At 56.2% G+C, this 14,757-nt stretch overlaps 1 protein-coding gene across 14 annotated transcripts in view; it reads right to left on the minus strand.

Moving 5' to 3' along the window:
• The window catches only part of NCOR2 (nuclear receptor corepressor 2), a 221,881-nt gene extending 209,069 nt beyond the window's left edge, over positions 1-12,812 (minus strand). For 8 of the 14 annotated variants that reach the window (XM_068654328.1, XM_068654327.1, XM_068654325.1 and 5 more), the window contains exon 1: positions 12,500-12,812. The gene's annotated coding sequence lies outside the window, so the exon portion shown is untranslated. The remainder of the gene's footprint in view (positions 1-12,499) is intronic. The other 6 variants (XM_068654343.1, XM_068654342.1, XM_068654339.1 and 3 more) reach the window with 1 other exon arrangement.
• Between the last annotated feature and the right edge of the window lie 1,945 nt (positions 12,813-14,757).

Here is a 14,757-nt window from a genome sequence, read left to right on the forward strand (position 1 = left end):
GGTTTGGAGGTTTTCCACGCCGCCCTCCTCGGGTTTTCGCCCCTTGCCTCAAGGCCGCATGCAGATGACCGTGCTTTTTCTGAAGCCGGTGCCAATGAGGCCGCTGCATTCGTTATCCGGGAGGATAATGACAGAGTGCAATTCAGTCAACAGCAAATCCTCCCCGGGGAGATGCCCTCTGACCTCTCCCGAGCTCGGGGATGAAAGTAGACAGCCAGATCTCAGACAGGCGGCAGAGCTGAGTGAATAATTCCTAATGAAGCCTTTCATCTCCCCTTTTGTTTTGGGGCGGGGGGGACGGAGGGAAGCGGAGGGAAACGGTTTGGCACTATCCACCAGCAGAAAATGATTTTCTAGGGCTACTCCAAATCAGTGGCGGCCGCAGCACATTTTTCATGGGCTTGGGTTCGTACACGGAGGACGAGCTGCTCCCTGCAGGCAGCGGGGTCCAGAGGGGGAGAGCCGAGCAGAGCAGCACAGCCCGCAGCAAGAGTGGGGATGCTGCTGGAAATCTGGCCTAAAAGCCCCGTAGCAAGCAGCAGGGTGAATTCAAATATCCACTCAAACCGCATTTTTGCAATAAAATTTGGTTCCAGCAGCAAAACGTGAAGGAGAAGCAAGTTCCTTAAGTAATGCCCACGGAAAGCCAGGGACACAGGGACCTCACCTCTCCCCACGTCAGCTCACCAGCAGCTCCCTCCAGGTTACAAACCCACGAGCTGGAGAGACAGCGAGCGTGGGATATGAGCAGATTGTTATCCCCGACAAAAAGCAGCAATTCTCTGTTCTGCGTGAACTCAGCGGCAGAATCAAGTCCCGCAGCATGTCCTGAGTGTCACCCAGAGCTTTTAAGGGAAATAAGGATGGAAAACAGAGGCAGAACAAGAACCTCAGAGCTGCTTCACAAGCTTTCGGTCACCCACACGGCACCAGGTGCACGGGGACCAGTCCCCATCCGTGCAGCAGTACCGGTTGTAGGCGCACACTTCTCATCCCCATCTCTCTGCCAGGCCCGAGATCAGCCACATCTGAAGCAGTCGCTTCCACCCAGCGGCTGCCACCCTTCGATCTGCCCTCCCCAGCACCAACATTTCACGCTGCCATCAGGAATTACACAGAGGGCCCACAGCCCTGGGATGCTCCCGACCCTCTTTGAGGCAAACGAACCGACGTGAACCCACACGCTCAAACCGAGCTTGGCGAGGGTATTTATAAAGACGCCAGATCCCAGGGGTACCAATGACAATCTCTTCCCCAGTAAAACCCAATTCCAGCCCTGGGCTCTCTCAAACCCCCCCCTGACACCCGGGACGTCACGCGCGGCCGCGCAGGGAGCAGCCGGCATCCCCTCCAGGTGCCCAGCGCACGGGGCCGCGATGCCAGCGATTAGGCAGAGCTTCAAAAGGAATGGAAACAAGAGTCCTAGTCAATGACTGACCAGAGGAGCGGCTCAGGCTGCTCTCATGTGCTCCTCTCCCAGCGCATTTGTTTGCCAGGCTGCCCGAGAGGCTCCCAAGGGTCAAACCCGAGGAGCCGCGGGGTCAGCGGCTGCGCGGTGATTTCAGCTCCAGCGCAACAAACAAAATCCCGAAATGGTGAGCGAGAAGTTCCCAGCCCGTACAATTAAAACTAAAAAGACACGGATACGCAAATCCTCTAAGCTCAAACATGCCAGAGGCAGCATCAAAAAAAAAAAAAAATAAAGAAAGCCACACGTGATTGCTGGAGATCAGAGGTTAACAATATTTAGTGATCTGCCTCACATTCTGACCGGCTCGCAGGGGCTGTGGAAAGCAAAACCCTGCTTTCAGGCTATTTTGAGAAGCACTCACAAGGTTTATCCCAGAAACTGCTCTCTGCCTACTCGGATTTCTCAACCGAACCGATCACATGGCGCTCCGACGGCCTGCCGAAGACACTTGAGACTTGCAGTGCTGCCTGCCACAGCGCGGCTTTTAATTGAGGCTGAACTCCTTTAGCCCCTGCTGCAGTCGTCAGCTCCAATCACTGAAATAATAATTAAACCCAGGAGGAACGGTCCAAAGCAGCGATGCCCTTAACTAGTGCGTTAAGACGGGGAGACCTGCAGACGTGCGCAGGCACCTCCAGGACGTGCTGTTTTCTTTCCAGCCTGCGGATCTGCCTGGATTTTGGATCTGCCTGGATTTTAACGGCGCCGTCGGCACGGCAGGGATCTCGCAGTGCAGCACAGAGACAGAGGAGATGCAGAAAAGTGTCCTTAAAACTTCCTTTCACCCCGCCAAGACCGAGGAGGAAATCGCAGCGAGTTTCACCCACTTCGGGACCTTCCTCCTCTAATTCCTGGGAACGTCACAGCTGCTGATGACCTGGGTGGGCGTCCAGAGCAGAGCATGTGGTCCTGCATCAGCGTAGCTTGGGCATTTGCCCCAGCTCACGGGGTCCTAGGAAGGAAACCTGCTGCAGAGAGCACGCCGAGAAGTGCGGGCTGCGAAGGCTGGTGGTGCATCAGGCAGCACTGCCCTGAAATCCAAGGGGAGAGCCTCAGCCTGGAAACTGCTCTTCGTTAGGTTAATTAGTCGAGTTTGCTGTAACCAAGTCGGTTACCATAGCCACAGTGCCCAGAGAGGAACGCTGCACACGGGTGTCCCTGCTCGGGACCGGGGGCTGCTGGCCCTCGGCACTGCACAAACACCGCTCGCAGGGAGGCTCCTGGCCACACATCACACGGCTGCTAAAAATAGTGCTGGAGAGCAAACAGGTTAATGGCACGGCGAGAAAACGCAGCCACACGCGGAAATAAACAGGACCCGTGCGAGATCTGCCCCCCCCAGACTGCCCCGTGGATGTGTGAACAACCAGAGAGATGCTGGGTGCTCTGAAAAACCCAACCCCTGCCAGCAAGAAGCGACGGAGAGCTGCCCGTCTCCCCGCACACACAGCCAAATCTCTTTCATCTGCTCCGGTGCCTGGAAAAAGTCCAGAGTTAGAGCATTTCCCCAAACAAGCACATATTTTAAGTGTCATTAGCTACACTCTGCCCTTTTATGATCAACATCGTTGCCGTCGCTCACAGATCCACGCTGCGGCACACACTGATCCTTGTGCTCGAGGCACGCCAGCAACACCCCACTGCTCACAGAGGGGGAGAAGGGCAGATTTAGGGAAGGGGGAGAGAAAAGGCAATTTGCAATTCGACCAAGCTCCTCCAAAAGTGGGGAAAGGACCCTTCCCTCTCCCATCTTCTGTTTATCCAGTGCCTAACTGGGCCACAACTGGTCAAAAGTAACTGGAGGGAGAGGCGTTACGAGAGGGACACGGTGAGGAGCAGCACGGTAGGGAACTCAGCCCTACAGCCCTGAAATTTATCCTAAAATCAGCAAAAGGCAGTGGAAAAAGTCAAAAAGCTCAGCCCTGCTTGACAGACAGCCCCAAACCCATTAAGGAACGCGATTCAGCGCCACCTTTCTCAGCAGGTTAATGGTAAGCTGCTGCTTTTTTTTTTTTCCTCTCTTGCAGATGCCTTAATTGCTTGCTTCATACAGATTTCACTGCTGTGCTTATCGCGAGGCTCCGAGCCGGCCGTGTGACGAGGGTGCAGAGCGCAGGGCAGACCCATTTGTCTCTGTAACTAATTGTTCTGACTTCCCAACGTGCACACCAAATTGACTTGGCAAGACCGCGAGGCAAAGCTGCTGGGTTTATTTAGGCGTTTCTTCTGCTTTGCACACCAAGGTGGCAATCCAGGCACCCAGGACACGGCACCATGGGCACCTTTATCACATTTATGCAAAACCGGATCCACCGAAGGCAGGATCAGGCCCCAGGTTAGCAACATTCCTTGGCACGTCCTTTACACCAGGTATTTTAGCCTCAGTTACCTGACTCCAAATTCGCTGGCAAGTGCTCCAAGTTCACGAAGGCGAGCGCCAACGTTTTTACTCCTGGTTGTAGCCTCTCCACGACACCCGAGGCGTGTGGCCTCGCCGATCCCAGCGCAGGGAGCACCTGTGTTAGCCAGGCACGTCCGACCCCGGGTAACGTGGGGCTGCCGTCGTGCACGGACACGTTCTTCCTGGAACAGCCCCGTGCCTGCGGCCAGGGGGCTGCCCCCGCACCCGCCTTCCAGCTCCGCCAAAGGTTCAAGGTGTTTCCGCATGAAACAAGGAACTAGAGCCAGGCGAGCACAACGGCGCATTGTGCGGGGAGCAAAAGCCTCCTGCAGAGAAATCCGCAGGCTTTTCGAAAGCACGACCGGAGGAAAAACGGGGCGGGGGGAGTGCCGCAGACAGAACTCAAAGTTCTTGTCCTGGTGGAGCTGATAGCAAAACGCACGTGGTGGGAAGCAGGAGCAAGCAGAGGGCTTGCACACCTGGGTCTGGCTCCACAGCACAGCTCCTTCAGCTCTGGGCAGAGCAAACTCCCCATTTCCCAGCTTTAAAGACATCCACAAAGCGTTCTGGATTGCAGGAACACCAGTCTCGATGGAGATGCAAGCCTCAGCTTCCCGCAGCGCGAGAGCCGACAACAAAAACACGAGCCTTAAGGTATGCACTCACGTCTCTCTGCTTTCGTTTCATAACGCTGGAGAAAACCCAAACTCCTGCAGCACTTCAGCCCATCGCCACGCAGCCCTCAGGAGCACTGCAGGCAGCTGGCTGGGTGCTGGACCAAAACCGCAGCAGCTCTTTCCGTGCCTCTCTAATCACTGCACCTTGAGCCCCAAAAACGCCAAAAAAATAAAGATTTTTTTTTTTTTTTAGCAGCTACCTCGTCGAGACAGCAAAAACAAAGCCAAGACTCAAACCTACAAATGAAGAGAAAAACAGCAAGCAGAAACAAGGGCTGGCTGACACCTCCTGTACGTGCTGTCAGCAGGATCACCTCCTCCGAGAACAAGGCCGCAGCGCGATGCTCGGCGCACACAGCACATGGCAACTGCTCCACGGCCCCAATTCCAGGGTTGCACAAAACCCTCTGAATACCCATTGCCTCGCAGCTCAATAACCAACAACCACCTACACTCCCCCAGAGCACTTCAGCACCGTACGCCACTCCCCAGTCCAATTTTTGGCTCTTGACCTCCTCTCAAGCACCCACTGGGGGCGCAGAGAAGCCTCGCACCCCGTCACCAGTCACGCTCGGCAGCTCCAGCCACAGGCACGCAGCCGAGCCAGCAGCACAGGAGCTGTGCAAAAAACATCTCAAATGCAACCCAGGGTGGCCACCAGGTCTGCAGAGCACACGCAGAGGCACCACAGTCACCAACAACCCCAGCACACAGCCAGCGTCCAGCACAGGCACACGGGGCCACCTCCTTGGCACCCTCCAAGTGGGTTAGTTAAGACTAGATGACTTAGTTAAGACCAGAAAGCCTCAAGGAATAACACTGATGGCTTTTTCCACTGCCAGTTCAGAGTTTTTTTCCCCAAACACTGGATCCACAGATTCCCATGATGTGCAGACTTTGCTGCGTTTTCTTTCTTCGACGGTTTTTAATCGGCTCTGGTCTAGCATTTGGAAATTATTATTCACACGCACACACAACAGGAACAAGGCTGCAGGGAAACACGAATTTCACTGGGCTGCCTGTTTGTGTCTGTGGACACCACCTCACATATTACCAAATCAAAACAAGGCGGCCAGCTTCAGCATGAAGGGGGGAAATGAAAGGGCAGACGGGTGACCTAGAAATGAAGCGGAGACTTTGGCATGAGCTCGAAACTGCAGCAGAGGCAGAAAGAGGCAGGGAGAGAGCTTTCCAGGCTCCATTTTGAAAGCAGCTACCAAGTGGAAGTACAGGACACGGTACCTGCAGAAAAACAAGGGCAACACCTGGTCGAGGAGGTTCTTCCGAGGGGTAGGAGTGCCCCCCTTCAAAGAGAAGGAAGCCTCGTGCCAAAGCAGAAGGGATGCAGTTATTTAAAGCCTCGGTGCAGGAACCCCCCCCTGCTCCGCGAGCAAACGAGTAGAGAAACTTCCCAAGCGCCCAGCTCTGATAGCAAACACCAGGGCTGCTCCACGCCCAAGATTTACATACCACATGAGATCACGAAACGCATGACTGTAATGGCAAGGGCTTGGCGAGTCCGTAGCCGAAGCTGCAGGGCTCCAAGCAGCGGCTGAGGAACGCTGCAGCCACACGTCTCGCAGCGCGGCTCCAGTACAGACTCACCCTGCCAGTTCTAATTGGTTCGGGGAGGGTGTTAACGAGCTTCTCCTCTGTTCCAGCAAGTTTCAGGCTCCGTCAGGTAGCGTCCACGGCGCTGGCACAGAACCGACACAGGCTGCGCATCGCCCCCAGCAGGGCTGACCACTTGCCCGTGGGCCAAGCTGGACGTTGGCATGGCACTGGGTGGCCCACCATAAATTCCTGGGGACTTGCAGCCTTAAAACCAGCTCCTTGCATCGTCAGGGCAAGAGCTTGGTGGTAAACACTTGTCCAGGGCTGCAAAGTGCTGCTGCTCCACCGATAAACCACGCGCTCACCAGAGCTCCTGCAGCACTGGGAGAGCACAGCCTGGGAGCCTGCAGAGCCCGAGATATTTACCAAGTGATCATGTACCATGCCACTGAGACCTGGTCCTATAGGAACCTAGCTGTTGGGGTCATTTCATGTGGTTTTGAAACATTTTCCTATGGAAAGCTGACTTCTCATTGTTTGCTGCAGCCCATGAGAAGCCCACGCATCCTGCGGCGGGGAGGAAGAGATCCTCCACCTCCGAGCCAGGGCCGTGGGGTTTCTCGGGAAGCCTGGCTTTGCGTGCCATCCCAAACAGCCCTTCACTCTCCCCTTCCAAAATCCACGGCGACACGCTCCGAGGAGGATGAAGGCTGCCCAGGGAATGCAAGTCCTTGGGGACCGAGCACAGACAACGGGATGATCCCCATCGGGAACCTTCCCAAACCCCGTCATCCCCCACCCACGGGGCTGACACATTTCTTTCATTTTGCCTTCTTTAACGTGAAGCCATGGCAAAAACAAGGGCTCGCAGCACAAACCCTTCTGCCCAAACACGCACAGGACAAACGCTGTCTTGTTTGGGAAGACGACGGAAGGCATTCGGATCGCGGCGCTGAGCACGAACCCAGAGCCTGAAGAAAGCAGGACGGAGGGGATGGAGCAGCCCCAAAACCACACGACAGATGGGCACAGCAGCGGAGAGCTCCTGCAGGTTGCCTGCACACGCAGGGAAAAAGAGTGGCTGGGCGGGAAGGGTTAACGCCCCGGGTATTTGGGGCCAAAACCGCGCTTCTGGGCACCGCCACAAGGTCCGGCGTTACAGCGGGGAAACAATGCTAAATAAAGGTTACGCCGAGTGGTATTATGTAAATAATTCTCCTCCACAATGAAAGGATAAACCCAGGGCTGCCTGGTTAGTTATTAACTCGGGAGCCAGCACCGCGGAGAGGAAATCCTGCCGGCTCTCCCTCCCTCGCCATATGTACCGGAGGGCTGCAGATGGGCCCGCAGCTCCCCGAGACAATGCCCAGCACATCCCCTGCCTCTCCCCAGGCGCTGGCACTCTCCCCTGGAGCACTTCCCACTGGAGGAAACCATCTCAGCCCCACCACATTGTCTCCTCCGAGGGCAGCCCACTCGTCCCAAATCCTGCTGCTGCCCAGGCTGCGTTCAGAGCCCTTCCTCCTCCTCCTCCCTGATGGGAACACGCTCCTCGCCACGTCCCTCCACGTGAAGCCGGGCCCGGCCCTTCCCTTCCCCCTGCAGGCTGAACCTGCTGGAGTTTGCCTCCCCAGCACCGTTTCTCCTGCCCAGAATAACTTACTCAACCTTTCTGTTGCCTCCTCCCCCCCTCTCCGCAACCTCCCTCCAGCCTTGGCCTCCCGACTGAATGCTTTATGTTTGTCAGACAATTTTAAATCTGTCAGCAATTCATCCATCTGCTGCCTCCTGGGTTGTTTTTTTTTTTAATGCTGCGAGCGGCTCCGGGATACAGCCTTGCATAAAACTCTCCATGGAAAATGGAGCTGTATCTCATTCAGAAACGGAACCAGCTTTGAGATCATTTCTTTCCAAGGTGTTGGGCTGTTTCAGAGGCTGGCTTCTCCCCTGCAGCCAGCAGAAAAGCAGCGATGCTATCCGCTCTAAAATAAACATCATGGGAGCGGCGATAAGGGGAAATATTTCAGCTGACTAAGAGCAATGCGGGTTCAAATCCAAGCGTAAGCTGATATTGCTTGTAATTTGCTCCCAAGCCAAAAACACAGACTGGGAGTGAAAAAAAAAAAAATAATGGATGGCATTAAACAGCGAGCAGCACACTCAGCGACTCTGCACAACTTCAGCATTTGCATTATTATTTTTTTTTTAACTAACCTTCACTTTCACGGATCATAAAGTTAATTTGGAGCCAACTTCCCTTCCCTGTAACTAGAAGGAGCTGCCATCCCTCACATGTGTTAAGGTTTGCTCCCGAGCTTCAGAGCAGTCAGGGGCATTCCCCGCAGACACGTAGCCACGCCGCCTGCTTTGCTCGCCCCATCCCACAGCCCTCACACCAGGGCAGTAACCGCAGCCCCTCCACATTACCCTGGCCACCTTTTGGATACCCCCAAGCCCAACTCAGCCCGCTGGCCAGGTGGCTGCAGCCCCCCCGGGCACGCTCCTGGCCTTCAGTCATGCAGCCCGTGCCCCCGAGGCTCACCGGGGGCCTTGGGAAGAAGGGAAGTGAGCAGAGGGGTGGGCAGGGGACTGGGGGCACAACCCGGATTTCTCAACTCCCTGTACAGTCCTGCGTGTGGGTCAGGGCTCACTTCCCAAAACGTCCAAATCACGCATTTCCTGCTGCTGTTCTGCCCTCCTTCCCTTCCCAGCAGCTCCCTCCCTCGCCTGGACCAGGCTCTGGGGGCACTTTGATGCCCGCAGATCCAGAGGTTTGCCTCCCCTCGCCAGCTTCCCTTTCAGGAAGCAGCTCTGGTCACGCTCATTACACGAGACCCATTTCCATTTTTCTTCCACAACACAAAAATCTGACCCTTGGGCGCCACAGGGTAAATCCGAGGCCTTGCCACCTGTGTGCCAGGGCAACCCCAGCCATAAGGAGCAATTCTCCACGACTCCAACACGTCTACACAGCAAAGACCCCAATTAAAGCCACACCGAAGCTTATGTCATGGCATCCGGGATGAGAACCCATGGCCTCACGATGCCTAAATCCTTCAGCAGCTGCGAAAGCCTCAGACAGTGATCACAGCAGTGACTGGGTGCTGCTGCGCCTCGTTCCCGGCTCCATCAGAGCCGACCCTGCTCTCTGCTCATATCTCTCAGCGAGGACTGAAGCGTGCTGCAGCTCACCAAAGTGCTGCAGCACGAAGAAAACTGTCCTTTCAAGCACACATTGTCCTCGATTCCCATCCTCATCTACCCCTGCACGTAGCCCGTGGTCTGCGTTTGGTGGATCGCTGCTCGCAGCCACAAAACCCAGGAGAATCAGCCCCTTGCAAGAGGGAACCCTCGCAGTGAGGGCAGAGTCTCCACCAGGAAAACAATTCAAAGCGTTGAACCACACGCCGCCTCTCTGCCCTCAATTTTCAGACGTGTCCATCGATCTGGCTGGAATGAGCCATCAGGTCAGGGCCAGGGAGCGCTGCACCTCTCAAACCCAACACCACTTTGCCACTCTTCAAATCATCTGCCCAAAGCCCATTCCGGAAATTTTACCCATTTAACCCTCCTTTCCTACCCACTCTTGTGATCTCCCCAGTTTTACATCTTTCCTCCCCTCCCTAGAGCCAGAAGATGATGCTCACTCACACACAGGTTACGGCTGACGTTAAGTGGGCTTCTCCCACCGCGACCCACCTGCACCCAGGACTGCATTTCGGCAGAGGAACGTCCCTGGGTCACTACCAACCAACCCAGCAGCAGGAGAAGCACTGGAAGGCATCAAAGGGCCAAATAACACACGTGCATGTCACGAAACACGAGGACATCTGCTCCGACCAACTCCAGCCAGCGCAGCCCGGAGCTGCAGCGGGGACGAGTCGGGCAGCTCAGCTCTATTATTACCACGTGTCGCTATCGGCACAGCTGCACGCATGCCTTCATCGCCAATCATAACAGAACTGCCTTCAGACTGGGTCTTGTAATTACAAGACACGAACACGGCTGAACCAGCCCCCCTTCGGATTTGGCTCCGGGGCCGGGTACAACCTCCACTCGAGGCGGCTTGGTCCGAATCCAGCCGCAGCCGTTAGCGAAGGCGAGGTAGTGCCAAGCAGCAGCTGTTTGGTGGTGGCTCGAGTGAAGCAAGTCGACGGTTTCAGTCCAGATCTTGTCGTGAAGAAACGCCCGTCACCTCCCTGGCACCCAAGGTGTGAAGCCAGAAGCATCCACCCTCCTCTCCAGCGTGGGAGCCCCGCCGCGGGAGGCGGCCCTGCACGGAGCTGCGCAGCAGGCCCTGACCTCTGCAGGGCTCTCAGAACCAGGTACGTTTTGCAACTTGGCAGAAACACACAGCTAAATAACAGAAACCACCACCCACATAAAGCCAGAAGAACAAAGTACCAGTGTTTTCCTGCCCCAGACATGTGCATGCCCCATCTCCTCTCTCGCACCAAAAATAGCTTCTACTTTTTCCCTTTTGGCAACAACAAAGTAGGGTTTGAGTGCATTTGCTTTCAATAAACTGAACGCGTTTTGCAAGAGTCTCTCTCATACTGAAACTTACCCAATTGAAGTTATAAAATATTGTCACACACAGAACTTCCCTTCCCTCCCGTGGCTCCTCGGGACTCGGACTGCAACCTTTCTGCCCTCCCCGCACGAGGCACGGCCTCGGAGCACTGCGGAGCCAGGAGGGCAGAGCTGAGCCCCAGAGCCACCAAATACATCAGCGGTGAAATTCAGAGATTTAAGCACAACTTCATAAAAGCCATCCAGAAGTTTTGTCGCCACTTTCAGAGGAGTTGGAAATGCTAACCCGGCTGTCCCAACTCACTTCCCTTCCCTTTATGAATTATCATCATCACCCTCAAACCCTTCTCTTTAAAGAAAATCACACAGCAAACCTTAACCTTGCTGATAAAACCTCAGCCAAACGCCAAAACTCTCACCCCACGCAGCCGAGGAACACCACTGGAACAACACCACCTCCAAAGTCAGATTAAAAACACCGGATTCAGCAAAACCCCGCCGTCTTCAGGCACTCGAAGCCCCAACCTTTGCTTCGTGAGAATGCCGAGGGAGAGGTCACAGGAGAGTTCAAACCATAAACGCCTGCGAGCCCGGGGAAATACCCGCTGCACAGATCACCTCCAGCACCACGGCCCCTCCGGGGCAAATTCTTGAGCTGACCCAAAACACAAAGTTCAAGGAGCAGACCCAGCCGGGCACAGGCCGGGGCTTCCAGAGGGTTTGAAGCAGCGGGAGGCAATGGGGGGGGGTTCAGAGGGGTCAGCACAGCCCATGAAGGGGGTTCAATGGGGTCAGCACAGCCTCGAGCCCCCAGCCTTCGGGCCGTGCAGCAGCCCACATGGCAGGCAGCTGCCCGCACCCACCGCGGCCCCGCTCTTTGTGCAGGGCCAGGGTTACGGGAGCAGCAGGAGAAGTGGGAAGGGGGAAATTTGGAAAATCTGCAGGGAAAAAAAGCATCGCTCCAACGGCTGCGGCTGGGAGAGGAGCGTACACTTGTTGCCTGCAGCCACCGGCCCTGCTTACCCACCGTAAATATTGACACGGGAACAACGCATCACCGGGTGAGCTCTGGAGTTTGCAGCTCCCCACATTTGGGGTTTGGGGTCACTCCTCGCCCCCAAGGACCCCGTTTTGGGGGCAGCGGGGCCGAGCCTGGCCTGGGGCTGGATTCACCCCACTCAGCACCGGGTCTCTGATGCGGATCCGTTCCCTGGGCTCTCACGGCGAGCACGAAACCAGCAGCTTCAAACATGTGTGTCGGGCGAGAGCCCGAAAAAATAAAGCAGAATTGAAAGGGATTTTTTTAAAAGAGAAGAAAAAAAAAAAAAAAACAGCCAAAAAAAAAGCACCGCCACGCTGCGGGGGGGGGGGGAGCCTGTCCCCACAGCCCCCCATGGCCGCCAGGCTGCCTCGCGTGGGGGGGGGGGCTTTCCGTGGGGGGAAAGGGAAAGGAGAAGGGGAAAAAAAAAGGAAAAAAAAAAGAAAAAAAAAAGAAAGTTTCTTCCCCGCTCAGCCGCTCTGGGTGCACATTTTCATTTTTACGTAACCGCGGCTGGCTCGCCGACCTACCTGCCTGGCAGCCCCTCCGCTCGGCCCCTGGGCGCCGCAATTAGCAGCAATTAACGCTGCTTCCCCCCCCTCCCCTCAAAAAAATAATAAATAAAAAAATAACCACGTTTCCCATTACCCACCCCCGTGGGCTACCAGCGGGTCCTGCGTGGCCGGGCTGCAGCCCACCCCCCTTAAACCCTCCTCCCCCATTCACCCCGCGCTAATTAATTAGCGGGGGCGGCGCTAATTAGCTGAGGGGGGTGCTCTGCGGGGCTGGGCCCCCCCCCCCCCTTTGAGGTGCTCCTGCCTTACCTAATCCCGCCGCCGGCTGCCGCCCCCCATGGCCGCTCCTCGGGTGCTGCCTCTGCTCCTCCTCCTCCTCCTCCTCCTCCTCCCGCTGCGGGGCCGCCTCAGCGGCCGGCGGGGCAGCGCTGGGCGCGGGGGCTCGGCCCCGCCATTTGCGCCGCGGTTATAAATCCAGAGCCATGGGGGCCAAAACAGCCCCTGGGGGAGCCCAACCGAGCCGAGCCGGGCTGGGCTGTGCTAAACGGGGCTGCAGCTCCCCTCTCTCGCCCTGCCGAGCCGAGCCGAGCCGTGCCCTGCCCGGCCGGGAGGGAGGGAGGGAGGGAGGCGGGCAGGAGGCGGGCGGGTTTCGCTCCCTGCACCGCCCGCCTGCCTTAAAGGAGCCGAGGCTGCCTGCAGAGATGGGTGCTGCCCTCCTGGGGGTGCTGAGGGGGGGTTAGGGGGTCGTATGGAGAGGTTGGGGGCAGCCCCCGGTGGCCTCGTGTGGGCTGCTCGCGGCTCCAGCCTGCCCGAGGTGGGGTAGGCTCAAGGGGTGCTGGCTGTGGGCAGCCCGCCTCAAGGCCTGGCTGTGCTCGTGGTGGAGAGTTTAGCCCCGGTGGCTTATCTGAAGCTGCCCTGTTTGGTTTAAAATCATGGAATCACTGTGGTTGGAAAAGAGCTACAAGATTGCCCGCTCTAATTATCCCCCTACCACCAATGTCACCCACCAAGCACCACGTCCAACCTCTCCTTGAACACCCCCAGGGACGGTGACGCCACCACCTCCCTGGGCAACCCGGCCCAACGCCTGCCTGCTCTTTCTGAGAGGAAATGTCTCCTCATTTCCAACCTGAACCTCCCCCGGCACAACTTGAGGCCTTTCCCTTTAGTCCTACCACAAGTAATCTGTGAGCAGAGGCCGACCCCCAGCACCCCACAACTTGCTTTCAGGTAGCTGCAGAGAGCAATGAGGTCTGCCCGGTGCTGGCTTGTGTCCAGCCTTTCATCCACCAGCACCCCCGAGCACTTCTCCTCCTGCTCCCCGTCCATCCTCAGCTCCATGAGGTTGGCCCCTCTCAACCCTCTCGCAGCCCCATGTGCATGCCAGCAGGCGATGCGACACCCCAAAACCTTGCAACCTCCCTCAACCTGCTCCAGCTTGGCACCACCAAAGGCATGCGTCCCTGCAAAGGTCACAGCCGACCTTTCACAGCTTTTGGGCAGCCCACGTGCCCCTTTCCTTATTTTTTTCCAGTCCTCGGTCGTACGTGTCCGTCTGGCAGGCCAAGCGCCTTGTGAGGCAACGCGGCGGATCAAACCTTCCCCTGGAAGATGTGATTATCTCTGCAGATAAAGGACCGGCTCTATCAGCCTTGCATTGTGGGGTGTCCCTGCTCCAGCCGCCTAGCATTACTTGAGCTGTGCCTTCTTTTTTTTTTTTTCTTATCTGCAGTGTTTCATTTAATGAATGGGTGGCGAGTCCCGTACCACTGCAAAAAGGCTTCAGCCGTTGATTTTACTGCAGCCAGGAGCCAGGCGTTTTGATTCTACTGACCTCAGACAACATTATAATAAAATGTATTTAAAAAAAAAAAATCCCTAAGGGTTGAACACACTTTTCAGCAGGGCTGCCTATCCCACCAGAGCACAGATGGATTCTTTGACTGCATTTCTACAGTCTGGAAGACCACGGTCCCGAAGGAGATGGGCTGGCATCGCAGCATCAGTACAGGCTTTTAGTAGTGGCACTGCTTTTGTAATAGAGGGGATGGTTTCACTGCATTTCTACGTCTTCCCCTGCTCCTGGCTGTCCTGTGGGCCCAAACAGAACAAGCAGTGAGTGGTGTCCTGCTCTGCATGGTGCTAGCCTCGTTACACCCCATCCTTAACAACCTTTCTCAGGGCCTCCCAGCTTGGCGTTTCCAAGCTTTTTCCCAAGCAGAGGCGGAAGCTGAGAGTTTCTTTTTTTTCCATGGAAATCCCTGAGCAGTTTGTGGCAGGACCACGAGGTGCCAGGAGCCGTGGCCTTGCCAGGACGAGCCTCCCCAGCACCACACCGAGCAGGGGACACCGGCAGCAGGTCTTGGTGCCAGCCACATCCCTGCACATGAAAGACCCGAGAAAGAGCAGGGCTGCCACTGTAATCACAGCGTGTCTGCGCTGCGAGGCTGGAGATAGCTTACACAGATTTTCCGTAGTGTTTCACTTCTAAGCGGCCGTTGATAGCTATTCCATCAGATAAAATGGTAATGCAGCGCGCCTCTGAAACGGCGCATCAGCAAAGAAGG

The sequence above is a fragment of the Anas acuta genome, chromosome 17 (genome assembly GCF_963932015.1).
Source record: "Anas acuta chromosome 17, bAnaAcu1.1, whole genome shotgun sequence".
Classification (NCBI taxonomy): Eukaryota; Metazoa; Chordata; class Aves; order Anseriformes; family Anatidae; genus Anas; species Anas acuta.